Raw genomic sequence first — 26,970 nt, 5'->3', positions numbered from 1 at the left:
ACGAAACACTGCGAATCGACAGATGTGCTCTTGAAATGCGTCAGAGCCTACTGTTTAGTAGGAGCGCTAAATTCCAAAAACTAACTACATTAAAAAAAAACCTGTTCCCGTCCGACCACCGAAGATAAGCAACAACGTTAGTATTTGGACCGGCGACCGCCTGGGAACTATGGCTGTCTTCATTTCTTGCTTTCTTGTCATTACCCCTGGCAGCCCTTTTTTCATGCTACCTTTCTCATGTGACAAAGATGCTTCCATACTGATTTTAAACTATCGTAAGATACGATATTAAGGAACTCAGTTTGAAAAGAGTGCGCCAAGGAAGACTTCCAAAGAGTCTCTGGAAATAACAAAACAGTATGAAGTGACAGAAATGTTGTGAAATACGTCAGGGCATATTGTTTTGTAGCAGTGCACAACGGCAAATTTGTAAACAAAAATTTACCTTTCGTCGCTACAAGAGATGGATGCTTTGTCGAACAGCCTGTGTCTAGTGTGCATGTTTTCGCACCTTTCCACGGCACGGCGCAGCACAGAGTTGCTCTGGTAGCTCCGAACGGCCGCACACGGCGCCTCGGACACGCCGGTTCGGCCCGCGCCCATCTCGCAGATGTTTCTCGTGCTTGTGCTGTCATATGGACCGCGACCCGAGCGGCAGCGAGCGGCAGTCGAGCAAAGTCGGGACAAGTCGGGACGGAAGGGGACAGCCGAGAATGCACCGTGCGAATTACGCAAATATCTGGAAGCGCGACGCGTGTCAGGCAGGTGAGAACGCTTCCCTCGGTCCAGCAGGACACTGCCACACCCCGCGCAGTCCCCCCGCCGCCGGCCGCGCCCAAGCCCTGCGCCGGATAACAATAATAAGGTGCGTCTCCCGCGAGTGTCGGAGGCCGCACGAATCAAACGAATGACAGCCGGTGCAACGAGCAGCTGTGTTGTGCGTGTGGCCCTCGTGGCGGCGCGCCTCACTGCGCGTCGCCTTCGAGGTGGATGGACGTGCTTTGCGTCAAATGCGCCACCGAAAACGGCGATTGCGTGTGTTGGGAGGAGAGGCGAAGCCTTCTTCTGCCGTGCGGCTACAGTATAACGACGCCAACGGCCATACCATGTTGAATACACCGGTTCTCGTCCGATCACCGAAGTTAAGCAACATCGGGCCCGGTTAGTACTTGGATGGGTGACCGCCTGGGAACCCCGGGTGCTGTTGGCTCCCTCTCTTTTTTTAAATTTTACGTCACTACACCTGCCAGCCCTCTTTTCATAAAAACGCTCAGGTGCGACAAAGATGCTTCCACAAGCATTTTAAACTACTGTATTAAACGTAAGATGCGAAATTACAGTAATGAACTCAGTTTGAACAAGAGTGCGCGGAGGAAGAGTGCTAGGAACTCGTTGAAAATAACGAAACACTGCGAATCGACAGATGTGCTCTTGAAATGCGTCAGAGCCTACTGTTTAGTAGGAGCGCTAAATTCCAAAAACTAACTACATTAAAAAAAAACCTGTTCCCGTCCGACCACCGAAGATAAGCAACAACGTTAGTATTTGGACCGGCGACCGCCTGGGAACTATGGCTGTCTTCATTTCTTGCTTTCTTGTCGCTACCCCTGCCAGCCCTTTTTTCATGCTACCTTTCTCATGTGACAAAGATGCTTCCATACTGATTTTAAACTATCGTAAGATACGATATTAAGGAACTCAGTTTGAAAAGAGTGCGCCAAGGAAGACTTCCAAAGAGTCTCTGGAAATAACAAAACAGTATGAAGTGACAGAAATGTTGTGAAATACGTCAGGGCATATTGTTTTGTAGCAGTGCACAACGGCAAATTTGTAAACAAAAATTTACCTTTCGTCGCTACAAGAGATGGATCCTTTGTCGAACAGCCTGTGTCTAGTGTGCATGTTTTCGCACCTTTCCACGGCACGGCGCAGCACAGAGTTGCTCTGGTAGCTCCGAACGGCCGCACACGGCGCCTCGGACACGCCGGTTCGGCCCGCGCCCATCTCGCAGATGTTTCTCGTGCTTGTGCTGTCATATGGACCGCGACCCGAGCGGCAGCGAGCGGCAGTCGAGCAAAGTCGGGACAAGTCGGGACGGAAGGGGACAGCCGAGAATGCACCGTGCGAATTACGCAAATATCTGGAAGCGCGACGCGTGTCAGGCAGGTGAGAACGCTTCCCTCGGTCCAGCAGGACACTGCCACACCCCGCGCAGTCCCCCCGCCGCCGGCCGCGCCCAAGCCCTGCGCCGGATAACAATAATAAGGTGCGTCTCCCGCGAGTGTCGGAGGCCGCACGAATCAAACGAATGACAGCCGGTGCAACGAGCAGCTGTGTTGTGCGTGTGGCCCTCGTGGCGGCGCGCCTCACTGCGCGTCGCCTTCGAGGTGGAAGGACGTGCTTTGCGTCAAATGCGCCACCGAAAACGGCGATTGCGTGTGTTGGGAGGAGAGGCGAAGCCTTCTTCTGCCGTGCGGCTACAGTATAACGACGCCAACGGCCATACCATGTTGAATACACCGGTTCTCGTCCGATCACCGAAGTTAAGCAACATCGGGCCCGGTTAGTACTTGGATGGGTGACCGCCTGGGAACCCCGGGTGCTGTTGGCTCCCTCTCTTTTTTTAAATTTTACGTCACTACACCTGCCAGCCCTCTTTTCATAAAAACGCTCAGGTGCGACAAAGATGCTTCCACAAGCATTTTAAACTACTGTATTAAACGTAAGATGCGAAATTACAGTAATGAACTCAGTTTGAACAAGAGTGCGCGGAGGAAGAGTGCTAGGAACTCGTTGAAAATAACGAAACACTGCGAATCGACAGATGTGCTCTTGAAATGCGTCAGAGCCTACTGTTTAGTAGGAGCGCTAAATTCCAAAAACTAACTACATTAAAAAAAAACCTGTTCCCGTCCGACCACCGAAGATAAGCAACAACGTTAGTATTTGGACCGGCGACCGCCTGGGAACTATGGCTGTCTTCATTTCTTGCTTTCTTGTCGCTACCCCTGCCAGCCCTTTTTTCATGCTACCTTTCTCATGTGACAAAGATGCTTCCATACTGATTTTAAACTATCGTAAGATACGATATTAAGGAACTCAGTTTGAAAAGAGTGCGCCAAGGAAGACTTCCAAAGAGTCTCTGGAAATAACAAAACAGTATGAAGTGACAGAAATGTTGTGAAATACGTCAGGGCATATTGTTTTGTAGCAGTGCACAACGGCAAATTTGTAAACAAAAATTTACCTTTCGTCGCTACAAGAGATGGATGCTTTGTCGAACAGCCTGTGTCTAGTGTGCATGTTTTCGCACCTTTCCACGGCACGGCGCAGCACAGAGTTGCTCTGGTAGCTCCGAACGGCCGCACACGGCGCCTCGGACACGCCGGTTCGGCCCGCGCCCATCTCGCAGATGTTTCTCGTGCTTGTGCTGTCATATGGACCGCGACCCGAGCGGCAGCGAGCGGCAGTCGAGCAAAGTCGGGACAAGTCGGGACGGAAGGGGACAGCCGAGAATGCACCGTGCGAATTACGCAAATATCTGGAAGCGCGACGCGTGTCAGGCAGGTGAGAACGCTTCCCTCGGTCCAGCAGGACACTGCCACACCCCGCGCAGTCCCCCCGCCGCCGGCCGCGCCCAAGCCCTGCGCCGGATAACAATAATAAGGTGCGTCTCCCGCGAGTGTCGGAGGCCGCACGAATCAAACGAATGACAGCCGGTGCAACGAGCAGCTGTGTTGTGCGTGTGGCCCACGTGGCGGCGCGCCTCACTGCGCGTCGCCTTCGAGGTGGAAGGACGTGCTTTGCGTCAAATGCGCCACCGAAAACGGCGATTGCGTGTGTTGGGAGGAGAGGCGAAGCCTTCTTCTGCCGTGCGGCTACAGTATAACGACGCCAACGGCCATACCATGTTGAATACACCGGTTCTCGTCCGATCACCGAAGTTAAGCAACATCGGGCCCGGTTAGTACTTGGATGGGTGACCGCCTGGGAACCCCGGGTGCTGTTGGCTCCCTCTCTTTTTTTAAATTTTACGTCACTACACCTGCCAGCCCTCTTTTCATAAAAACGCTCAGGTGCGACAAAGATGCTTCCACAAGCATTTTAAACTACTGTATTAAACGTAAGATGCGAAATTACAGTAATGAACTCAGTTTGAACAAGAGTGCGCGGAGGAAGAGTGCTAGGAACTCGTTGAAAATAACGAAACACTGCGAATCGACAGATGTGCTCTTGAAATGCGTCAGAGCCTACTGTTTAGTAGGAGCGCTAAATTCCAAAAACTAACTACATTAAAAAAAAACCTGTTCCCGTCCGACCACCGAAGATAAGCAACAACGTTAGTATTTGGACCGGCGACCGCCTGGGAACTATGGCTGTCTTCATTTCTTGCTTTCTTGTCGCTACCCCTGCCAGCCCTTTTTTCATGCTACCTTTCTCATGTGACAAAGATGCTTCCATACTGATTTTAAACTATCGTAAGATACGATATTAAGGAACTCAGTTTGAAAAGAGTGCGCCAAGGAAGACTTCCAAAGAGTCTCTGGAAATAACAAAACAGTATGAAGTGACAGAAATGTTGTGAAATACGTCAGGGCATATTGTTTTGTAGCAGTGCACAACGGCAAATTTGTAAACAAAAATTTACCTTTCGTCGCTACAAGAGATGGATGCTTTGTCGAACAGCCTGTGTCTAGTGTGCATGTTTTCGCACCTTTCCACGGCACGGCGCAGCACAGAGTTGCTCTGGTAGCTCCGAACGGCCGCACACGGCGCCTCGGACACGCCGGTTCGGCCCGCGCCCATCTCGCAGATGTTTCTCGTGCTTGTGCTGTCATATGGACCGCGACCCGAGCGGCAGCGAGCGGCAGTCGAGCAAAGTCGGGACAAGTCGGGACGGAAGGGGACAGCCGAGAATGCACCGTGCGAATTACGCAAATATCTGGAAGCGCGACGCGTGTCAGGCAGGTGAGAACGCTTCCCTCGGTCCAGCAGGACACTGCCACACCCCGCGCAGTCCCCCCGCCGCCGGCCGCGCCCAAGCCCTGCGCCGGATAACAATAATAAGGTGCGTCTCCCGCGAGTGTCGGAGGCCGCACGAATCAAACGAATGACAGCCGGTGCAACGAGCAGCTGTGTTGTTCGTGTGGCCCACGTGGCGGCGCGCCTCACTGCGCGTCGCCTTCGAGGTGGAAGGACGTGCTTTGCGTCAAATGCGCCACCGAAAACGGCGATTGCGTGTGTTGGGAGGAGAGGCGAAGCCTTCTTCTGCCGTGCGGCTACAGTATAACGACGCCAACGGCCATACCATGTTGAATACACCGGTTCTCGTCCGATCACCGAAGTTAAGCAACATCGGGCCCGGTTAGTACTTGGATGGGTGACCGCCTGGGAACCCCGGGTGCTGTTGGCTCCCTCTCCTTTTTTAAATTTTACGTCACTACACCTGCCAGCCCTCTTTTCATAAAAACGCTCAGGTGCGACAAAGATGCTTCCACAAGCATTTTAAACTACTGTATTAAACGTAAGATGCGAAATTACAGTAATGAACTCAGTTTGAACAAGAGTGCGCGGAGGAAGAGTGCTAGGAACTCGTTGAAAATAACGAAACACTGCGAATCGACAGATGTGCTCTTGAAATGCGTCAGAGCCTACTGTTTAGTAGGAGCGCTAAATTCCAAAAACTAACTACATTAAAAAAAAACCTGTTCCCGTCCGACCACCGAAGATAAGCAACAACGTTAGTATTTGGACCGGCGACCGCCTGGGAACTATGGCTGTCTTCATTTCTTGCTTTCTTGTCGCTACCCCTGCCAGCCCTTTTTTCATGCTACCTTTCTCATGTGACAAAGATGCTTCCATACTGATTTTAAACTATCGTAAGATACGATATTAAGGAACTCAGTTTGAAAAGAGAGCGCCAAGGAAGACTTCCAAAGAGTCTCTGGAAATAACAAAACAGTATGAAGTGACAGAAATGTTGTGAAATACGTCAGGGCATATTGTTTTGTAGCAGTGCACAACGGCAAATTTGTAAACAAAAATTTACCTTTCGTCGCTACAAGAGATGGATGCTTTGTCGAACAGCCTGTGTCTAGTGTGCATGTTTTCGCACCTTTCCACGGCACGGCGCAGCACAGAGTTGCTCTGGTAGCTCCGAACGGCCGCACACGGCGCCTCGGACACGCCGGTTCGGCCCGCGCCCATCTCGCAGATGTTTCTCGTGCTTGTGCTGTCATATGGACCGCGACCCGAGCGGCAGCGAGCGGCAGTCGAGCAAAGTCGGGACAAGTCGGGACGGAAGGGGACAGCCGAGAATGCACCGTGCGAATTACGCAAATATCTGGAAGCGCGACGCGTGTCAGGCAGGTGAGAACGCTTCCCTCGGTCCAGCAGGACACTGCCACACCCCGCGCAGTCCCCCCGCCGCCGGCCGCGCCCAAGCCCTGCGCCGGATAACAATAATAAGGTGCGTCTCCCGCGAGTGTCGGAGGCCGCACGAATCAAACGAATGACAGCCGGTGCAACGAGCAGCTGTGTTGTGCGTGTGGCCCACGTGGCGGCGCGCCTCACTGCGCGTCGCCTTCGAGGTGGAAGGACGTGCTTTGCGTCAAATGCGCCACCGAAAACGGCGATTGCGTGTGTTGGGAGGAGAGGCGAAGCCTTCTTCTGCCGTGCGGCTACAGTATAACGACGCCAACGGCCATACCATGTTGAATACACCGGTTCTCGTCCGATCACCGAAGTTAAGCAACATCGGGCCCGGTTAGTACTTGGATGGGTGACCGCCTGGGAACCCCGGGTGCTGTTGGCTCCCTCTCTTTTTTTAAATTTTACGTCACTACACCTGCCAGCCCTCTTTTCATAAAAACGCTCAGGTGCGACAAAGATGCTTCCACAAGCATTTTAAACTACTGTATTAAACGTAAGATGCGAAATTACAGTAATGAACTCAGTTTGAACAAGAGTGCGCGGAGGAAGAGTGCTAGGAACTCGTTGAAAATAACGAAACACTGCGAATCGACAGATGTGCTCTTGAAATGCGTCAGAGCCTACTGTTTAGTAGGAGCGCTAAATTCCAAAAACTAACTACATTAAAAAAAAACCTGTTCCCGTCCGACCACCGAAGATAAGCAACAACGTTAGTATTTGGACCGGCGACCGCCTGGGAACTATGGCTGTCTTCATTTCTTGCTTTCTTGTCGCTACCCCTGCCAGCCCTTTTTTCATGCTACCTTTCTCATGTGACAAAGATGCTTCCATACTGATTTTAAACTATCGTAAGATACGATATTAAGGAACTCAGTTTGAAAAGAGTGCGCCAAGGAAGACTTCCAAAGAGTCTCTGGAAATAACAAAACAGTATGAAGTGACAGAAATGTTGTGAAATACGTCAGGGCATATTGTTTTGTAGCAGTGCACAACGGCAAATTTGTAAACAAAAATTTACCTTTCGTCGCTACAAGAGATGGATGCTTTGTCGAACAGCCTGTGTCTAGTGTGCATGTTTTCGCACCTTTCCACGGCACGGCGCAGCACAGAGTTGCTCTGGTAGCTCCGAACGGCCGCACACGGCGCCTCGGACACGCCGGTTCGGCCCGCGCCCATCTCGCAGATGTTTCTCGTGCTTGTGCTGTCATATGGACCGCGACCCGAGCGGCAGCGAGCGGCAGTCGAGCAAAGTCGGGACAAGTCGGGACGGAAGGGGACAGCCGAGAATGCACCGTGCGAATTACGCAAATATCTGGAAGCGCGACGCGTGTCAGGCAGGTGAGAACGCTTCCCTCGGTCCAGCAGGACACTGCCACACCCCGCGCAGTCCCCCCGCCGCCGGCCGCGCCCAAGCCCTGCGCCGGATAACAATAATAAGGTGCGTCTCCCGCGAGTGTCGGAGGCCGCACGAATCAAACGAATGACAGCCGGTGCAACGAGCAGCTGTGTTGTGCGTGTGGCCCACGTGGCGGCGCGCCTCACTGCGCGTCGCCTTCGAGGTGGAAGGACGTGCTTTGCGTCAAATGCGCCACCGAAAACGGCGATTGCGTGTGTTGGGAGGAGAGGCGAAGCCTTCTTCTGCCGTGCGGCTACAGTATAACGACGCCAACGGCCATACCATGTTGAATACACCGGTTCTCGTCCGATCACCGAAGTTAAGCAACATCGGGCCCGGTTAGTACTTGGATGGGTGACCGCCTGGGAACCCCGGGTGCTGTTGGCTCCCTCTCTTTTTTTAAATTTTACGTCACTACACCTGCCAGCCCTCTTTTCATAAAAACGCTCAGGTGCGACAAAGATGCTTCCACAAGCATTTTAAACTACTGTATTAAACGTAAGATGCGAAATTACAGTAATGAACTCAGTTTGAACAAGAGTGCGCGGAGGAAGAGTGCTAGGAACTCGTTGAAAATAACGAAACACTGCGAATCGACAGATGTGCTCTTGAAATGCGTCAGAGCCTACTGTTTAGTAGGAGCGCTAAATTCCAAAAACTAACTACATTAAAAAAAAACCTGTTCCCGTCCGACCACCGAAGATAAGCAACAACGTTAGTATTTGGACCGGCGACCGCCTGGGAACTATGGCTGTCTTCATTTCTTGCTTTCTTGTCGCTACCCCTGCCAGCCCTTTTTTCATGCTACCTTTCTCATGTGACAAAGATGCTTCCATACTGATTTTAAACTATCGTAAGATACGATATTAAGGAACTCAGTTTGAAAAGAGTGCGCCAAGGAAGACTTCCAAAGAGTCTCTGGAAATAACAAAACAGTATGAAGTGACAGAAATGTTGTGAAATACGTCAGGGCATATTGTTTTGTAGCAGTGCACAACGGCAAATTTGTAAACAAAAATTTACCTTTCGTCGCTACAAGAGATGGATGCTTTGTCGAACAGCCTGTGTCTAGTGTGCATGTTTTCGCACCTTTCCACGGCACGGCGCAGCACAGAGTTGCTCTGGTAGCTCCGAACGGCCGCACACGGCGCCTCGGACACGCCGGTTCGGCCCGCGCCCATCTCGCAGATGTTTCTCGTGCTTGTGCTGTCATATGGACCGCGACCCGAGCGGCAGCGAGCGGCAGTCGAGCAAAGTCGGGACAAGTCGGGACGGAAGGGGACAGCCGAGAATGCACCGTGCGAATTACGCAAATATCTGGAAGCGCGACGCGTGTCAGGCAGGTGAGAACGCTTCCCTCGGTCCAGCAGGACACTGCCACACCCCGCGCAGTCCCCCCGCCGCCGGCCGCGCCCAAGCCCTGCGCCGGATAACAATAATAAGGTGCGTCTCCCGCGAGTGTCGGAGGCCGCACGAATCAAACGAATGACAGCCGGTGCAACGAGCAGCTGTGTTGTGCGTGTGGCCCACGTGGCGGCGCGCCTCACTGCGCGTCGCCTTCGAGGTGGAAGGACGTGCTTTGCGTCAAATGCGCCACCGAAAACGGCGATTGCGTGTGTTGGGAGGAGAGGCGAAGCCTTCTTCTGCCGTGCGGCTACAGTATAACGACGCCAACGGCCATACCATGTTGAATACACCGGTTCTCGTCCGATCACCGAAGTTAAGCAACATCGGGCCCGGTTAGTACTTGGATGGGTGACCGCCTGGGAACCCCGGGTGCTGTTGGCTTCCTCTCTTTTTTTAAATTTTACGTCACTACACCTGCCAGCCCTCTTTTCATAAAAACGCTCAGGTGCGACAAAGATGCTTCCACAAGCATTTTAAACTACTGTATTAAACGTAAGATGCGAAATTACAGTAATGAACTCAGTTTGAACAAGAGTGCGCGGAGGAAGAGTGCTAGGAACTCGTTGAAAATAACGAAACACTGCGAATCGACAGATGTGCTCTTGAAATGCGTCAGAGCCTACTGTTTAGTAGGAGCGCTAAATTCCAAAAACTAACTACATTAAAAAAAAACCTGTTCCCGTCCGACCACCGAAGATAAGCAACAACGTTAGTATTTGGACCGGCGACCGCCTGGGAACTATGGCTGTCTTCATTTCTTGCTTTCTTGTCGCTACCCCTGCCAGCCCTTTTTTCATGCTACCTTTCTCATGTGACAAAGATGCTTCCATACTGATTTTAAACTATCGTAAGATACGATATTAAGGAACTCAGTTTGAAAAGAGTGCGCCAAGGAAGACTTCCAAAGAGTCTCTGGAAATAACAAAACAGTATGAAGTGACAGAAATGTTGTGAAATACGTCAGGGCATATTGTTTTGTAGCAGTGCACAACGGCAAATTTGTAAACAAAAATTTACCTTTCGTCGCTACAAGAGATGGATGCTTTGTCGAACAGCCTGTGTCTAGTGTGCATGTTTTCGCACCTTTCCACGGCACGGCGCAGCACAGAGTTGCTCTGGTAGCTCCGAACGGCCGCACACGGCGCCTCGGACACGCCGGTTCGGCCCGCGCCCATCTCGCAGATGTTTCTCGTGCTTGTGCTGTCATATGGACCGCGACCCGAGCGGCAGCGAGCGGCAGTCGAGCAAAGTCGGGACAAGTCGGGACGGAAGGGGACAGCCGAGAATGCACCGTGCGAATTACGCAAATATCTGGAAGCGCGACGCGTGTCAGGCAGGTGAGAACGCTTCCCTCGGTCCAGCAGGACACTGCCACACCCCGCGCAGTCCCCCCGCCGCCGGCCGCGCCCAAGCCCTGCGCCGGATAACAATAATAAGGTGCGTCTCCCGCGAGTGTCGGAGGCCGCACGAATCAAACGAATGACAGCCGGTGCAACGAGCAGCTGTGTTGTGCGTGTGGCCCACGTGGCGGCGCGCCTCACTGCGCGTCGCCTTCGAGGTGGAAGGACGTGCTTTGCGTCAAATGCGCCACCGAAAACGGCGATTGCGTGTGTTGGGAGGAGAGGCGAAGCCTTCTTCTGCCGTGCGGCTACAGTATAACGACGCCAACGGCCATACCATGTTGAATACACCGGTTCTCGTCCGATCACCGAAGTTAAGCAACATCGGGCCCGGTTAGTACTTGGATGGGTGACCGCCTGGGAACCCCGGGTGCTGTTGGCTCCCTCTCTTTTTTTTAATTTTACGTCACTACACCTGCCAGCCCTCTTTTCATAAAAACGCTCAGGTGCGACAAAGATGCTTCCACAAGCATTTTAAACTACTGTATTAAACGTAAGATGCGAAATTACAGTAATGAACTCAGTTTGAACAAGAGTGCGCGGAGGAAGAGTGCTAGGAACTCGTTGAAAATAACGAAACACTGCGAATCGACAGATGTGCTCTTGAAATGCGTCAGAGCCTACTGTTTAGTAGGAGCGCTAAATTCCAAAAACTAACTACATTAAAAAAAAAACTGTTCCCGTCCGACCACCGAAGATAAGCAACAACGTTAGTATTTGGACCGGCGACCGCCTGGGAACTATGGCTGTCTTCATTTCTTGCTTTCTTGTCGCTACCCCTGCCAGCCCTTTTTTCATGCTACCTTTCTCATGTGACAAAGATGCTTCCATACTGATTTTAAACTATCGTAAGATACGATATTAAGGAACTCAGTTTGAAAAGAGTGCGCCAAGGAAGACTTCCAAAGAGTCTCTGGAAATAACAAAACAGTATGAAGTGACAGAAATGTTGTGAAATACGTCAGGGCATATTGTTTTGTAGCAGTGCACAACGGCAAATTTGTAAACAAAAATTTACCTTTCGTCGCTACAAGAGATGGATGCTTTGTCGAACAGCCTGTGTCTAGTGTGCATGTTTTCGCACCTTTCCACGGCACGGCGCAGCACAGAGTTGCTCTGGTAGCTCCGAACGGCCGCACACGGCGCCTCGGACACGCCGGTTCGGCCCGCGCCCATCTCGCAGATGTTTCTCGTGCTTGTGCTGTCATATGGACCGCGACCCGAGCGGCAGCGAGCGGCAGTCGAGCAAAGTCGGGACAAGTCGGGACGGAAGGGGACAGCCGAGAATGCACCGTGCGAATTACGCAAATATCTGGAAGCGCGACGCGTGTCAGGCAGGTGAGAACGCTTCCCTCGGTCCAGCAGGACACTGCCACACCCCGCGCAGTCCCCCCGCCGCCGGCCGCGCCCAAGCCCTGCGCCGGATAACAATAATAAGGTGCGTCTCCCGCGAGTGTCGGAGGCCGCACGAATCAAACGAATGACAGCCGGTGCAACGAGCAGCTGTGTTGTGCGTGTGGCCCACGTGGCGGCGCGCCTCACTGCGCGTCGCCTTCGAGGTGGAAGGACGTGCTTTGCGTCAAATGCGCCACCGAAAACGGCGATTGCGTGTGTTGGGAGGAGAGGCGAAGCCTTCTTCTGCCGTGCGGCTACAGTATAACGACGCCAACGGCCATACCATGTTGAATACACCGGTTCTCGTCCGATCACCGAAGTTAAGCAACATCGGGCCCGGTTAGTACTTGGATGGGTGACCGCCTGGGAACCCCGGGTGCTGTTGGCTCCCTCTCTTTTTTTAAATTTTACGTCACTACACCTGCCAGCCCTCTTTTCATAAAAACGCTCAGGTGCGACAAAGATGCTTCCACAAGCATTTTAAACTACTGTATTAAACGTAAGATGCGAAATTACAGTAATGAACTCAGTTTGAACAAGAGTGCGCGGAGGAAGAGTGCTAGGAACTCGTTGAAAATAACGAAACACTGCGAATCGACAGATGTGCTCTTGAAATGCGTCAGAGCCTACTGTTTAGTAGGAGCGCTAAATTCCAAAAACTAACTACATTAAAAAAAAACCTGTTCCCGTCCGACCACCGAAGATAAGCAACAACGTTAGTATTTGGACCGGCGACCGCCTGGGAACTATGGCTGTCTTCATTTCTTACTTTCTTGTCGCTACCCCTGCCAGCCCTTTTTTCATGCTACCTTTCTCATGTGACAAAGATGCTTCCATACTGATTTTAAACTATCGTAAGATACGATATTAAGGAACTCAGTTTGAAAAGAGTGCGCCAAGGAAGACTTCCAAAGAGTCTCTGGAAATAACAAAACAGTATGAAGTGACAGAAATGTTGTGAAATACGTCAGGGCATATTGTTTTGTAGCAGTTCACAACGGCAAATTTGTAAACAAAAATTTACCTTTCGTCGCTACAAGAGATGGATGCTTTGTCGAACAGCCTGTGTCTAGTGTGCATGTTTTCGCACCTTTCCACGGCACGGCGCAGCACAGAGTTGCTCTGGTAGCTCCGAACGGCCGCACACGGCGCCTCGGACACGCCGGTTCGGCCCGCGCCCATCTCGCAGATGTTTCTCGTGCTTGTGCTGTCATATGGACCGCGACCCGAGCGGCAGCGAGCGGCAGTCGAGCAAAGTCGGGACAAGTCGGGACGGAAGGGGACAGCCGAGAATGCACCGTGCGAATTACGCAAATATCTGGAAGCGCGACGCGTGTCAGGCAGGTGAGAACGCTTCCCTCGGTCCAGCAGGACACTGCCACACCCCGCGCAGTCCCCCCGCCGCCGGCCGCGCCCAAGCCCTGCGCCGGATAACAATAATAAGGTGCGTCTCCCGCGAGTGTCGGAGGCCGCACGAATCAAACGAATGACAGCCGGTGCAACGAGCAGCTGTGTTGTGCGTGTGGCCCACGTGGCGGCGCGCCTCACTGCGCGTCGCCTTCGAGGTGGAAGGACGTGCTTTGCGTCAAATGCGCCACCGAAAACGGCGATTGCGTGTGTTGGGAGGAGAGGCGAAGCCTTCTTCTGCCGTGCGGCTACAGTATAACGACGCCAACGGCCATACCATGTTGAATACACCGGTTCTCGTCCGATCACCGAAGTTAAGCAACATCGGGCCCGGTTAGTACTTGGATGGGTGACCGCCTGGGAACCCCGGGTGCTGTTGGCTCCCTCTCTTTTTTTAAATTTTACGTCACTACACCTGCCAGCCCTCTTTTCATAAAAACGCTCAGGTGCGACAAAGATGCTTCCACAAGCATTTTAAACTACTGTATTAAACGTAAGATGCGAAATTACAGTAATGAACTCAGTTTGAACAAGAGTGCGCGGAGGAAGAGTGCTAGGAACTCGTTGAAAATAACGAAACACTGCGAATCGACAGATGTGCTCTTGAAATGCGTCAGAGCCTACTGTTTAGTAGGAGCGCTAAATTCCAAAAACTAACTACATTAAAAAAAAACCTGTTCCCGTCCGACCACCGAAGATAAGCAACAACGTTAGTATTTGGACCGGCGACCGCCTGGGAACTATGGCTGTCTTCATTTCTTGCTTTCTTGTCGCTACCCCTGCCAGCCCTTTTTTCATGCTACCTTTCTCATGTGACAAAGATGCTTCCATACTGATTTTAAACTATCGTAAGATACGATATTAAGGAACTCAGTTTGAAAAGAGTGCGCCAAGGAAGACTTCCAAAGAGTCTCTGGAAATAACAAAACAGTATGAAGTGACAGAAATGTTGTGAAATACGTCAGGGCATATTGTTTTGTAGCAGTGCACAACGGCAAATTTGTAAACAAAAATTTACCTTTCGTCGCTACAAGAGATGGATGCTTTGTCGAACAGCCTGTGTCTAGTGTGCATGTTTTCGCACCTTTCCACGGCACGGCGCAGCACAGAGTTGCTCTGGTAGCTCCGAACGGCCGCACACGGCGCCTCGGACACGCCGGTTCGGCCCGCGCCCATCTCGCAGATGTTTCTCGTGCTTGTGCTGTCATATGGACCGCGACCCGAGCGGCAGCGAGCGGCAGTCGAGCAAAGTCGGGACAAGTCGGGACGGAAGGGGACAGCCGAGAATGCACCGTGCGAATTACGCAAATATCTGGAAGCGCGACGCGTGTCAGGCAGGTGAGAACGCTTCCCTCGGTCCAGCAGGACACTGCCACACCCCGCGCAGTCCCCCCGCCGCCGGCCGCGCCCAAGCCCTGCGCCGGATAACAATAATAAGGTGCGTCTCCCGCGAGTGTCGGAGGCCGCACGAATCAAACGAATGACAGCCGGTGCAACGAGCAGCTGTGTTGTGCGTGTGGCCCACGTGGCGGCGCGCCTCACTGCGCGTCGCCTTCGAGGTGGAAGGACGTGCTTTGCGTCAAATGCGCCACCGAAAACGGCGATTGCGTGTGTTGGGAGGAGAGGCGAAGCCTTCTTCTGCCGTGCGGCTACAGTATAACGACGCCAACGGCCATACCATGTTGAATACACCGGTTCTCGTCCGATCACCGAAGTTAAGCAACATCGGGCCCGGTTAGTACTTGGATGGGTGACCGCCTGGGAACCCCGGGTGCTGTTGGATCCCTCTCTTTTTTTTAATTTTACGTCACTACACCTGCCAGCCCTCTTTTCATAAAAACGCTCAGGTGCGACAAAGATGCTTCCACAAGCATTTTAAACTACTGTATTAAACGTAAGATGCGAAATTACAGTAATGAACTCAGTTTGAACAAGAGTGCGCGGAGGAAGAGTGCTAGGAACTCGTTGAAAATAACGAAACACTGCGAATCGACAGATGTGCTCTTGAAATGCGTCAGAGCCTACTGTTTAGTAGGAGCGCTAAATTCCAAAAACTAACTACATTAAAAAAAAACCTGTTCCCGTCCGACCACCGAAGATAAGCAACAACGTTAGTATTTGGACCGGCGACCGCCTGGGAACTATGGCTGTCTTCATTTCTTGCTTTCTTGTCGCTACCCCTGCCAGCCCTTTTTTCATGCTACCTTTCTCATGTGACAAAGATGCTTCCATACTGATTTTAAACTATCGTAAGATACGATATTAAGGAACTCAGTTTGAAAAGAGTGCGCCAAGGAAGACTTCCAAAGAGTCTCTGGAAATAACAAAACAGTATGAAGTGACAGAAATGTTGTGAAATACGTCAGGGCATATTGTTTTGTAGCAGTGCACAACGGCAAATTTGTAAACAAAAATTTACCTTTCGTCGCTACAAGAGATGGATGCTTTGTCGAACAGCCTGTGTCTAGTGTGCATGTTTTCGCACCTTTCCACGGCACGGCGCAGCACAGAGTTGCTCTGGTAGCTCCGAACGGCCGCACACGGCGCCTCGGACACGCCGGTTCGGCCCGCGCCCATCTCGCAGATGTTTCTCGTGCTTGTGCTGTCATATGGACCGCGACCCGAGCGGCAGCGAGCGGCAGTCGAGCAAAGTCGGGACAAGTCGGGACGGAAGGGGACAGCCGAGAATGCACCGTGCGAATTACGCAAATATCTGGAAGCGCGACGCGTGTCAGGCAGGTGAGAACGCTTCCCTCGGTCCAGCAGGACACTGCCACACCCCGCGCAGTCCCCCCGCCGCCGGCCGCGCCCAAGCCCTGCGCCGGATAACAATAATAAGGTGCGTCTCCCGCGAGTGTCGGAGGCCGCACGAATCAAACGAATGACAGCCGGTGCAACGAGCAGCTGTGTTGTGCGTGTGGCCCACGTGGCGGCGCGCCTCACTGCGCGTCGCCTTCGAGGTGGAAGGACGTGCTTTGCGTCAAATGCGCCACCGAAAACGGCGATTGCGTGTGTTGGGAGGAGAGGCGAAGCCTTCTTCTGCCGTGCGGCTACAGTATAACGACGCCAACGGCCATACCATGTTGAATACACCGGTTCTCGTCCGATCACCGAAGTTAAGCAACATCGGGCCCGGTTAGTACTTGGATGGGTGACCGCCTGGGAACCCCGGGTGCTGTTGGCTCCCTCTCTTTTTTTAAATTTTACGTCACTACACCTGCCAGCCCTCTTTTCATAAAAACGCTCAGGTGCGACAAAGATGCTTCCACAAGCATTTTAAACTACTGTATTAAACGTAAGATGCGAAATTACAGTAATGAACTCAGTTTGAACAAGAGTGCGCGGAGGAAGAGTGCTAGGAACTCGTTGAAAATAACGAAACACTGCGAATCGACAGATGTGCTCTTGAAATGCGTCAGAGCCTACTGTTTAGTAGGAGCGCTAAATTCCAAAAACTAACTACATTAAAAAAAAACCTGTTCCCGTCCGACCACCGAAGATAAGCAACAACGTTAGTATTTGGACCGGCGACCGCCTGGGAACTATGGCTGTCTTCATTTCTTGCTTTCTTGTCGCTACCCCTGCCAGCCCTTTTTTCATGCTACCTTTCTCATGTGACAAAGATGCTTCCATACTGATTTTAAACTATCGTAAGATACGATATTAAGGAACTCAGTTTGAAAAGAGTGCGCCAAGGAAGACTTCCAAAGAGTCTCTGGAAATAACAAAACAGTATGAAGTGACAGAAATGTTGTGAAATACGTCAGGGCATATTGTTTTGTAGCAGTGCACAACGGCAAATTTGTAAACAAAAATTTACCTTTCGTCGCTACAAGAGATGGATGCTTTGTCGAACAGCCTGTGTCTAGTGTGCATGTTTTCGCACCTTTCCACGGCACGGCGCAGCACAGAGTTGCTCTGGTAGCTCCGAACGGCCGCACACGGCGCCTCGGACACGCCGGTTCGGCCCGCGCCCATCTCGCAGATGTTTCTCGTGCTTGTGCTGTCATATGGACCGCGACCCGAGCGGCAGCGAGCGGCAGTCGAGCAAAGTCGGGACAAGTCGGGACGGAAGGGGACAGCCGAGAATGCACCGTGCGAATTACGCAAATATCTGGAAGCGCGACGCGTGTCAGGCAGGTGAGAACGCTTCCCTCGGTCCAGCAGGACACTGCCACACCCCGCGCAGTCCCCCCGCCGCCGGCCGCGCCCAAGCCCTGCGCCGGATAACAATAATAAGGTGCGTCTCCCGCGAGTGTCGGAGGCCGCACGAATCAAACGAATGACAGCCGGTGCAACGAGCAGCTGTGTTGTGCGTGTGGCCCACGTGGCGGCGCGCCTCACTGCGCGTCGCCTTCGAGGTGGAAGGACGTGCTTTGCGTCAAATGCGCCACCGAAAACGGCGATTGCGTGTGTTGGGAGGAGAGGCGAAGCCTTCTTCTGCCGTGCGGCTACAGTATAACGACGCCAACGGCCATACCATGTTGAATACACCGGTTCTCGTCCGATCACCGAAGTTAAGCAACATCGGGCCCGGTTAGTACTTGGATGGGTGACCGCCTGGGAACCCCGGGTGCTGTTGGCTCCCTCTCTTTTTTTAAATTTTACGTCACTACACCTGCCAGCCCTCTTTTCATAAAAACGCTCAGGTGCGACAAAGATGCTTCCACAAGCATTTTAAACTACTGTATTAAACGTAAGATGCGAAATTACAGTAATGAACTCAGTTTGAACAAGAGTGCGCGGAGGAAGAGTGCTAGGAACTCGTTGAAAATAACGAAACACTGCGAATCGACAGATGTGCTCTTGAAATGCGTCAGAGCCTACTGTTTAGTAGGAGCGCTAAATTCCAAAAACTAACTACATTAAAAAAAAACCTGTTCCCGTCCGACCACCGAAGATAAGCAACAACGTTAGTATTTGGACCGGCGACCGCCTGGGAACTATGGCTGTCTTCATTTCTTACTTTCTTGTCGCTACCCCTGCCAGCCCTTTTTTCATGCTACCTTTCTCATGTGACAAAGATGCTTCCATACTGATTTTAAACTATCGTAAGATACGATATTAAGGAACTCAGTTTGAAAAGAGTGCGCCAAGGAAGACTTCCAAAGAGTCTCTGGAAATAACAAAACAGTATGAAGTGACAGAAATGTTGTGAAATACGTCAGGGCATATTGTTTTGTAGCAGTTCACAACGGCAAATTTGTAAACAAAAATTTACCTTTCGTCGCTACAAGAGATGGATGCTTTGTCGAACAGCCTGTGTCTAGTGTGCATGTTTTCGCACCTTTCCACGGCACGGCGCAGCACAGAGTTGCTCTGGTAGCTCCGAACGGCCGCACACGGCGCCTCGGACACGCCGGTTCGGCCCGCGCCCATCTCGCAGATGTTTCTCGTGCTTGTGCTGTCATATGGACCGCGACCCGAGCGGCAGCGAGCGGCAGTCGAGCAAAGTCGGGACAAGTCGGGACGGAAGGGGACAGCCGAGAATGCACCGTGCGAATTACGCAAATATCTGGAAGCGCGACGCGTGTCAGGCAGGTGAGAACGCTTCCCTCGGTCCAGCAGGACACTGCCACACCCCGCGCAGTCCCCCCGCCGCCGGCCGCGCCCAAGCCCTGCGCCGGATAACAATAATAAGGTGCGTCTCCCGCGAGTGTCGGAGGCCGCACGAATCAAACGAATGACAGCCGGTGCAACGAGCAGCTGTGTTGTGCGTGTGGCCCACGTGGCGGCGCGCCTCACTGCGCGTCGCCTTCGAGGTGGAAGGACGTGCTTTGCGTCAAATGCGCCACCGAAAACGGCGATTGCGTGTGTTGGGAGGAGAGGCGAAGCCTTCTTCTGCCGTGCGGCTACAGTATAACGACGCCAACGGCCATACCATGTTGAATACACCGGTTCTCGTCCGATCACCGAAGTTAAGCAACATCGGGCCCGGTTAGTACTTGGATGGGTGACCGCCTGGGAACCCCGGGTGCTGTTGGCTCCCTCTCTTTTTTTAAATTTTACGTCACTACACCTGCCAGCCCTCTTTTCATAAAAACGCTCAGGTGCGACAAAGATGCTTCCACAAGCATTTTAAACTACTGTATTAAACGTAAGATGCGAAATTACAGTAATGAACTCAGTTTGAACAAGAGTGCGCGGAGGAAGAGTGCTAGGAACTCGTTGAAAATAACGAAACACTGCGAATCGACAGATGTGCTCTTGAAATGCGTCAGAGCCTACTGTTTAGTAGGAGCGCTAAATTCCAAAAACTAACTACATTAAAAAAAAACCTGTTCCCGTCCGACCACCGAAGATAAGCAACAACGTTAGTATTTGGACCGGCGACCGCCTGGGAACTATGGCTGTCTTCATTTCTTGCTTTCTTGTCGCTACCCCTGCCAGCCCTTTTTTCATGCTACCTTTCTCATGTGACAAAGATGCTTCCATACTGATTTTAAACTATCGTAAGATACGATATTAAGGAACTCAGTTTGAAAAGAGTGCGCCAAGGAAGACTTCCAAAGAGTCTCTGGAAATAACAAAACAGTATGAAGTGACAGAAATGTTGTGAAATACGTCAGGGCATATTGTTTTGTAGCAGTGCACAACGGCAAATTTGTAAACAAAAATTTACCTTTCGTCGCTACAAGAGATGGATGCTTTGTCGAACAGCCTGTGTCTAGTGTGCATGTTTTCGCACCTTTCCACGGCACGGCGCAGCACAGAGTTGCTCTGGTAGCTCCGAACGGCCGCACACGGCGCCTCGGACACGCCGGTTCGGCCCGCGCCCATCTCGCAGATGTTTCTCGTGCTTGTGCTGTCATATGGACCGCGACCCGAGCGGCAGCGAGCGGCAGTCGAGCAAAGTCGGGACAAGTCGGGACGGAAGGGGACAGCCGAGAATGCACCGTGCGAATTACGCAAATATCTGGAAGCGCGACGCGTGTCAGGCAGGTGAGAACGCTTCCCTCGGTCCAGCAGGACACTGCCACACCCCGCGCAGTCCCCCCGCCGCCGGCCGCGCCCAAGCCCTGCGCCGGATAACAATAATAAGGTGCGTCTCCCGCGAGTGTCGGAGGCCGCACGAATCAAACGAATGACAGCCGGTGCAACGAGCAGCTGTGTTGTGCGTGTGGCCCACGTGGCGGCGCGCCTCACTGCGCGTCGCCTTCGAGGTGGAAGGACGTGCTTTGCGTCAAATGCGCCACCGAAAACGGCGATTGCGTGTGTTGGGAGGAGAGGCGAAGCCTTCTTCTGCCGTGCGGCTACAGTATAACGACGCCAACGGCCATACCATGTTGAATACACCGGTTCTCGTCCGATCACCGAAGTTAAGCAACATCGGGCCCGGTTAGTACTTGGATGGGTGACCGCCTGGGAACCCCGGGTGCTGTTGGATCCCTCTCTTTTTTTTAATTTTACGTCACTACACCTGCCAGCCCTCTTTTCATAAAAACGCTCAGGTGCGACAAAGATGCTTCCACAAGCATTTTAAACTACTGTATTAAACGTAAGATGCGAAATTACAGTAATGAACTCAGTTTGAACAAGAGTGCGCGGAGGAAGAGTGCTAGGAACTCGTTGAAAATAACGAAACACTGCGAATCGACAGATGTGCTCTTGAAATGCGTCAGAGCCTACTGTTTAGTAGGAGCGCTAAATTCCAAAAACTAACTACATTAAAAAAAAACCTGTTCCCGTCCGACCACCGAAGATAAGCAACAACGTTAGTATTTGGACCGGCGACCGCCTGGGAACTATGGCTGTCTTCATTTCTTGCTTTCTTGTCGCTACCCCTGCCAGCCCTTTTTTCATGCTACCTTTCTCATGTGACAAAGATGCTTCCATACTGATTTTAAACTATCGTAAGATACGATATTAAGGAACTCAGTTTGAAAAGAGTGCGCCAAGGAAGACTTCCAAAGAGTCTCTGGAAATAACAAAACAGTATGAAGTGACAGAAATGTTGTGAAATACGTCAGGGCATATTGTTTTGTAGCAGTGCACAACGGCAAATTTGTAAACAAAAATTTACCTTTCGTCGCTACAAGAGATGGATGCTTTGTCGAACAGCCTGTGTCTAGTGTGCATGTTTTCGCACCTTTCCACGGCACGGCGCAGCACAGAGTTGCTCTGGTAGCTCCGAACGGCCGCACACGGCGCCTCGGACACGCCGGTTCGGCCCGCGCCCATCTCGCAGATGTTTCTCGTGCTTGTGCTGTCATATGGACCGCGACCCGAGCGGCAGCGAGCGGCAGTCGAGCAAAGTCGGGACAAGTCGGGACGGAAGGGGACAGCCGAGAATGCACCGTGCGAATTACGCAAATATCTGGAAGCGCGACGCGTGTCAGGCAGGTGAGAACGCTTCCCTCGGTCCAGCAGGACACTGCCACACCCCGCGCAGTCCCCCCGCCGCCGGCCGCGCCCAAGCCCTGCGCCGGATAACAATAATAAGGTGCGTCTCCCGCGAGTGTCGGAGGCCGCACGAATCAAACGAATGACAGCCGGTGCAACGAGCAGCTGTGTTGTGCGTGTGGCCCACGTGGCGGCGCGCCTCACTGCGCGTCGCCTTCGAGGTGGAAGGACGTGCTTTGCGTCAAATGCGCCACCGAAAACGGCGATTGCGTGTGTTGGGAGGAGAGGCGAAGCCTTCTTCTGCCGTGCGGCTACAGTATAACGACGCCAACGGCCATACCATGTTGAATACACCGGTTCTCGTCCGATCACCGAAGTTAAGCAACATCGGGCCCGGTTAGTACTTGGATGGGTGACCGCCTGGGAACCCCGGGTGCTGTTGGCTCCCTCTCTTTTTTTAAATTTTACGTCACTACACCTGCCAGCCCTCTTTTCATAAAAACGCTCAGGTGCGACAAAGATGCTTCCACAAGCATTTTAAACTACTGTATTAAACGTAAGATGCGAAATTACAGTAATGAACTCAGTTTGAACAAGAGTGCGCGGAGGAAGAGTGCTAGGAACTCGTTGAAAATAACGAAACACTGCGAATCGACAGATGTGCTCTTGAAATGCGTCAGAGCCTACTGTTTAGTAGGAGCGCTAAATTCCAAAAACTAACTACATTAAAAAAAAACCTGTTCCCGTCCGACCACCGAAGATAAGCAACAACGTTAGTATTTGGACCGGCGACCGCCTGGGAACTATGGCTGTCTTCATTTCTTGCTTTCTTGTCGCTACCCCTGCCAGCCCTTTTTTCATGCTACCTTTCTCATGTGACAAAGATGCTTCCATACTGATTTTAAACTATCGTAAGATACGATATTAAGGAACTCAGTTTGAAAAGAGTGCGCCAAGGAAGACTTCCAAAGAGTCTCTGGAAATAACAAAACAGTATGAAGTGACAGAAATGTTGTGAAATACGTCAGGGCATATTGTTTTGTAGCAGTGCACAACGGCAAATTTGTAAACAAAAATTTACCTTTCGTCGCTACAAGAGATGGATGCTTTGTCGAACAGCCTGTGTCTAGTGTGCATGTTTTCGCACCTTTCCACGGCACGGCGCAGCACAGAGTTGCTCTGGTAGCTCCGAACGGCCGCACACGGCGCCTCGGACACGCCGGTTCGGCCCGCGCCCATCTCGCAGATGTTTCTCGTGCTTGTGCTGTCATATGGACCGCGACCCGAGCGGCAGCGAGCGGCAGTCGAGCAAAGTCGGGACAAGTCGGGACGGAAGGGGACAGCCGAGAATGCACCGTGCGAATTACGCAAATATCTGGAAGCGCGACGCGTGTCAGGCAGGTGAGAACGCTTCCCTCGGTCCAGCAGGACACTGCCACACCCCGCGCAGTCCCCCCGCCGCCGGCCGCGCCCAAGCCCTGCGCCGGATAACAATAATAAGGTGCGTCTCCCGCGAGTGTCGGAGGCCGCACGAATCAAACGAATGACAGCCGGTGCAACGAGCAGCTGTGTTGTGCGTGTGGCCCACGTGGCGGCGCGCCTCACTGCGCGTCGCCTTCGAGGTGGAAGGACGTGCTTTGCGTCAAATGCGCCACCGAAAACGGCGATTGCGTGTGTTGGGAGGAGAGGCGAAGCCTTCTTCTGCCGTGCGGCTACAGTATAACGACGCCAACGGCCATACCATGTTGAATACACCGGTTCTCGTCCGATCACCGAAGTTAAGCAACATCGGGCCCGGTTAGTACTTGGATGGGTGACCGCCTGGGAACCCCGGGTGCTGTTGGCTCCCTCTCTTTTTTTAAATTTTACGTCACTACACCTGCCAGCCCTCTTTTCATAAAAACGCTCAGGTGCGACAAAGATGCTTCCACAAGCATTTTAAACTACTGTATTAAACGTAAGATGCGAAATTACAGTAATGAACTCAGTTTGAACAAGAGTGCGCGGAGGAAGAGTGCTAGGAACTCGTTGAAAATAACGAAACACTGCGAATCGACAGATGTGCTCTTGAAATGCGTCAGAGCCTACTGTTTAGTAGGAGCGCTAAATTCCAAAAACTAACTACATTAAAAAAAAACCTGTTCCCGTCCGACCACCGAAGATAAGCAACAACGTTAGTATTTGGACCGGCGACCGCCTGGGAACTATGGCTGTCTTCATTTCTTGCTTTCTTGTCGCTACCCCTGCCAGCCCTTTTTTCATGCTACCTTTCTCATGTGACAAAGATGCTTCCATACTGATTTTAAACTATCGTAAGATACGATATTAAGGAACTCAGTTTGAAAAGAGTGCGCCAAGGAAGACTTCCAAAGAGTCTCTGGAAATAACAAAACAGTATGAAGTGACAGAAATGTTGTGAAATACGTCAGGGCATATTGTTTTGTAGCAGTGCACAACGGCAAATTTGTAAACAAAAATTTACCTTTCGTCGCTACAAGAGATGGATGCTTTGTCGAACAGCCTGTGTCTAGTGTGCATGTTTTCGCACCTTTCCACGGCACGGCGCAGCACAGAGTTGCTCTGGTAGCTCCGAACGGCCGCACACGGCGCCTCGGACACGCCGGTTCGGCCCGCGCCCATCTCGCAGATGTTTCTCGTGCTTGTGCTGTCATATGGACCGCGACCCGAGCGGCAGCGAGCGGCAGTCGAGCAAAGTCGGGACAAGTCGGGACGGAAGGGGACAGCCGAGAATGCACCGTGCGAATTACGCAAATATCTGGAAGCGCGACGCGTGTCAGGCAGGTGAGAACGCTTCCCTCGGTCCAGCAGGACACTGCCACACCCCGCGCAGTCCCCCCGCCGCCGGCCGCGCCCAAGCCCTGCGCCGGATAACAATAATAAGGTGCGTCTCCCGCGAGTGTCGGAGGCCGCACGAATCAAACGAATGACAGCCGGTGCAACGAGCAGCTGTGTTGTGCGTGTGGCCCACGTGGCGGCGCGCCTCACTGCGCGTCGCCTTCGAGGTGGAAGGACGTGCTTTGCGTCAAATGCGCCACCGAAAACGGCGATTGCGTGTGTTGGGAGGAGAGGCGAAGCCTTCTTCTGCCGTGCGGCTACAGTATAACGACGCCAACGGCCATACCATGTTGAATACACCGGTTCTCGTCCGATCACCGAAGTTAAGCAACATCAGGCCCGGTTAGTACTTGGATGGGTGACCGCCTGGGAACCCCGGGTGCTGTTGGCTCCCTCTCTTTTTTTAAATTTTACGTCACTACACCTGCCAGCCCTCTTTTCATAAAAACGCTCAGGTGCGACAAAGATGCTTCCACAAGCATTTTAAACTACTGTATTAAACGTAAGATGCGAAATTACAGTAATGAACTCAGTTTGAACAAGAGTGCGCGGAGGAAGAGTGCTAGGAACTCGTTGAAAATAACGAAACACTGCGAATCGACAGATGTGCTCTTGAAATGCGTCAGAGCCTACTGTTTAGTAGGAGCGCTAAATTCCAAAAACTAACTACATTAAAAAAAAACCTGTTCCCGTCCGACCACCGAAGATAAGCAACAACGTTAGTATTTGGACCGGCGACCGCCTGGGAACTATGGCTGTCTTCATTTCTTACTTTCTTGTCGCTACCCCTGCCAGCCCTTTTTTCATGCTACCTTTCTCATGTGACAAAGATGCTTCCATACTGATTTTAAACTATCGTAAGATACGATATTAAGGAACTCAGTTTGAAAAGAGTGCGCCAAGGAAGACTTCCAAAGAGTCTCTGGAAATAACAAAACAGTATGAAGTGACAGAAATGTTGTGAAATACGTCAGGGCATATTGTTTTGTAGCAGTTCACAACGGCAAATTTGTAAACAAAAATTTACCTTTCGTCGCTACAAGAGATGGATGCTTTGTCGAACAGCCTGTGTCTAGTGTGCATGTTTTCGCACCTTTCCACGGCACGGCGCAGCACAGAGTTGCTCTGGTAGCTCCGAACGGCCGCACACGGCGCCTCGGACACGCCGGTTCGGCCCGCGCCCATCTCGCAGATGTTTCTCGTGCTTGTGCTGTCATATGGACCGCGACCCGAGCGGCAGCGAGCGGCAGTCGAGCAAAGTCGGGACAAGTCGGGACGGAAGGGGACAGCCGAGAATGCACCGTGCGAATTACGCAAATATCTGGAAGCGCGACGCGTGTCAGGCAGGTGAGAACGCTTCCCTCGGTCCAGCAGGACACTGCCACACCCCGCGCAGTCCCCCCGCCGCCGGCCGCGCCCAAGCCCTGCGCCGGATAACAATAATAAGGTGCGTCTCCCGCGAGTGTCGGAGGCCGCACGAATCAAACGAATGACAGCCGGTGCAACGAGCAGCTGTGTTGTGCGTGTGGCCCACGTGGCGGCGCGCCTCACTGCGCGTCGCCTTCGAGGTGGAAGGACGTGCTTTGCGTCAAATGCGCCACCGAAAACGGCGATTGCGTGTGTTGGGAGGAGAGGCGAAGCCTTCTTCTGCCGTGCGGCTACAGTATAACGACGCCAACGGCCATACCATGTTGAATACACCGGTTCTCGTCCGATCACCGAAGTTAAGCAACATCGGGCCCGGTTAGTACTTGGATGGGTGACCGCCTGGGAACCCCGGGTGCTGTTGGCTCCCTCTCTTTTTTTAAATTTTACGTCACTACACCTGCCAGCCCTCTTTTCATAAAAACGCTCAGGTGCGACAAAGATGCTTCCACAAGCATTTTAAACTACTGTATTAAACGTAAGATGCGAAATTACAGTAATGAACTCAGTTTGAACAAGAGTGCGCGGAGGAAGAGTGCTAGGAACTCGTTGAAAATAACGAAACACTGCGAATCGACAGATGTGCTCTTGAAATGCGTCAGAGCCTACTGTTTAGTAGGAGCGCTAAATTCCAAAAACTAACTACATTAAAAAAAAACCTGTTCCCGTCCGACCACCGAAGATAAGCAACAACGTTAGTATTTGGACCGGCGACCGCCTGGGAACTATGGCTGTCTTCATTTCTTGCTTTCTTGTCGCTACCCCTGCCAGCCCTTTTTTCATGCTACCTTTCTCATGTGACAAAGATGCTTCCATACTGATTTTAAACTATCGTAAGATACGATATTAAGGAACTCAGTTTGAAAAGAGTGCGCCAAGGAAGACTTCCAAAGAGTCTCTGGAAATAAC

General features: G+C 52.1%; 19 non-coding genes across 19 annotated transcripts; all 19 read left to right on the top strand.

Annotated features, from left to right (window-relative positions):
• The first annotated feature begins 1,091 nt into the window (after positions 1 to 1,091).
• Positions 1,092 to 1,210, top strand: LOC126273810 (5S ribosomal RNA). Its single transcript, XR_007549648.1, has one exon. It is a non-coding gene; the product is annotated as a 5S ribosomal RNA (ribosomal RNA).
• A 1,282-nt stretch (positions 1,211 to 2,492) lies between these two features.
• LOC126273809 (5S ribosomal RNA) lies at positions 2,493 to 2,611 on the top strand. The gene has a single exon (XR_007549647.1). It is a non-coding gene; the product is annotated as a 5S ribosomal RNA (ribosomal RNA).
• A 1,282-nt stretch (positions 2,612 to 3,893) lies between these two features.
• Positions 3,894 to 4,012, top strand: LOC126273807 (5S ribosomal RNA). The gene has a single exon (XR_007549645.1). It is a non-coding gene; the product is annotated as a 5S ribosomal RNA (ribosomal RNA).
• Positions 4,013 to 5,294: 1,282 nt separating this feature from the next.
• LOC126273806 (5S ribosomal RNA) lies at positions 5,295 to 5,413 on the top strand. Its single transcript, XR_007549644.1, has one exon. It is a non-coding gene; the product is annotated as a 5S ribosomal RNA (ribosomal RNA).
• A 1,282-nt stretch (positions 5,414 to 6,695) lies between these two features.
• LOC126273805 (5S ribosomal RNA) lies at positions 6,696 to 6,814 on the top strand. Its single transcript, XR_007549643.1, has one exon. It is a non-coding gene; the product is annotated as a 5S ribosomal RNA (ribosomal RNA).
• A 1,282-nt stretch (positions 6,815 to 8,096) lies between these two features.
• LOC126273804 (5S ribosomal RNA) lies at positions 8,097 to 8,215 on the top strand. The gene has a single exon (XR_007549642.1). It is a non-coding gene; the product is annotated as a 5S ribosomal RNA (ribosomal RNA).
• Positions 8,216 to 9,497: 1,282 nt separating this feature from the next.
• LOC126273803 (5S ribosomal RNA) lies at positions 9,498 to 9,616 on the top strand. The gene has a single exon (XR_007549641.1). It is a non-coding gene; the product is annotated as a 5S ribosomal RNA (ribosomal RNA).
• A 1,282-nt stretch (positions 9,617 to 10,898) lies between these two features.
• LOC126273802 (5S ribosomal RNA) lies at positions 10,899 to 11,017 on the top strand. The gene has a single exon (XR_007549640.1). It is a non-coding gene; the product is annotated as a 5S ribosomal RNA (ribosomal RNA).
• Positions 11,018 to 12,299: 1,282 nt separating this feature from the next.
• LOC126273801 (5S ribosomal RNA) lies at positions 12,300 to 12,418 on the top strand. The gene has a single exon (XR_007549639.1). It is a non-coding gene; the product is annotated as a 5S ribosomal RNA (ribosomal RNA).
• A 1,282-nt stretch (positions 12,419 to 13,700) lies between these two features.
• Positions 13,701 to 13,819, top strand: LOC126273799 (5S ribosomal RNA). The gene has a single exon (XR_007549638.1). It is a non-coding gene; the product is annotated as a 5S ribosomal RNA (ribosomal RNA).
• Positions 13,820 to 15,101: 1,282 nt separating this feature from the next.
• On the top strand, positions 15,102 to 15,220 carry LOC126274091 (5S ribosomal RNA). Its single transcript, XR_007549919.1, has one exon. It is a non-coding gene; the product is annotated as a 5S ribosomal RNA (ribosomal RNA).
• Positions 15,221 to 16,502: 1,282 nt separating this feature from the next.
• On the top strand, positions 16,503 to 16,621 carry LOC126273798 (5S ribosomal RNA). The gene has a single exon (XR_007549637.1). It is a non-coding gene; the product is annotated as a 5S ribosomal RNA (ribosomal RNA).
• Positions 16,622 to 17,903: 1,282 nt separating this feature from the next.
• LOC126273797 (5S ribosomal RNA) lies at positions 17,904 to 18,022 on the top strand. The gene has a single exon (XR_007549636.1). It is a non-coding gene; the product is annotated as a 5S ribosomal RNA (ribosomal RNA).
• Positions 18,023 to 19,304: 1,282 nt separating this feature from the next.
• On the top strand, positions 19,305 to 19,423 carry LOC126273795 (5S ribosomal RNA). The gene has a single exon (XR_007549634.1). It is a non-coding gene; the product is annotated as a 5S ribosomal RNA (ribosomal RNA).
• A 1,282-nt stretch (positions 19,424 to 20,705) lies between these two features.
• Positions 20,706 to 20,824, top strand: LOC126274090 (5S ribosomal RNA). Its single transcript, XR_007549918.1, has one exon. It is a non-coding gene; the product is annotated as a 5S ribosomal RNA (ribosomal RNA).
• Positions 20,825 to 22,106: 1,282 nt separating this feature from the next.
• LOC126273794 (5S ribosomal RNA) lies at positions 22,107 to 22,225 on the top strand. The gene has a single exon (XR_007549633.1). It is a non-coding gene; the product is annotated as a 5S ribosomal RNA (ribosomal RNA).
• Positions 22,226 to 23,507: 1,282 nt separating this feature from the next.
• Positions 23,508 to 23,626, top strand: LOC126273793 (5S ribosomal RNA). The gene has a single exon (XR_007549632.1). It is a non-coding gene; the product is annotated as a 5S ribosomal RNA (ribosomal RNA).
• A 1,282-nt stretch (positions 23,627 to 24,908) lies between these two features.
• Positions 24,909 to 25,027, top strand: LOC126274135 (5S ribosomal RNA). The gene has a single exon (XR_007549962.1). It is a non-coding gene; the product is annotated as a 5S ribosomal RNA (ribosomal RNA).
• A 1,282-nt stretch (positions 25,028 to 26,309) lies between these two features.
• Positions 26,310 to 26,428, top strand: LOC126273792 (5S ribosomal RNA). Its single transcript, XR_007549631.1, has one exon. It is a non-coding gene; the product is annotated as a 5S ribosomal RNA (ribosomal RNA).
• The last annotated feature ends 542 nt before the right edge of the window (positions 26,429 to 26,970 follow it).

This window comes from Schistocerca gregaria, chromosome 5, assembly GCF_023897955.1.
Source record: "Schistocerca gregaria isolate iqSchGreg1 chromosome 5, iqSchGreg1.2, whole genome shotgun sequence".
Classification (NCBI taxonomy): Eukaryota; Metazoa; Arthropoda; class Insecta; order Orthoptera; family Acrididae; genus Schistocerca; species Schistocerca gregaria.
This window is presented reverse-complemented; position numbering and strand designations above follow the sequence as displayed.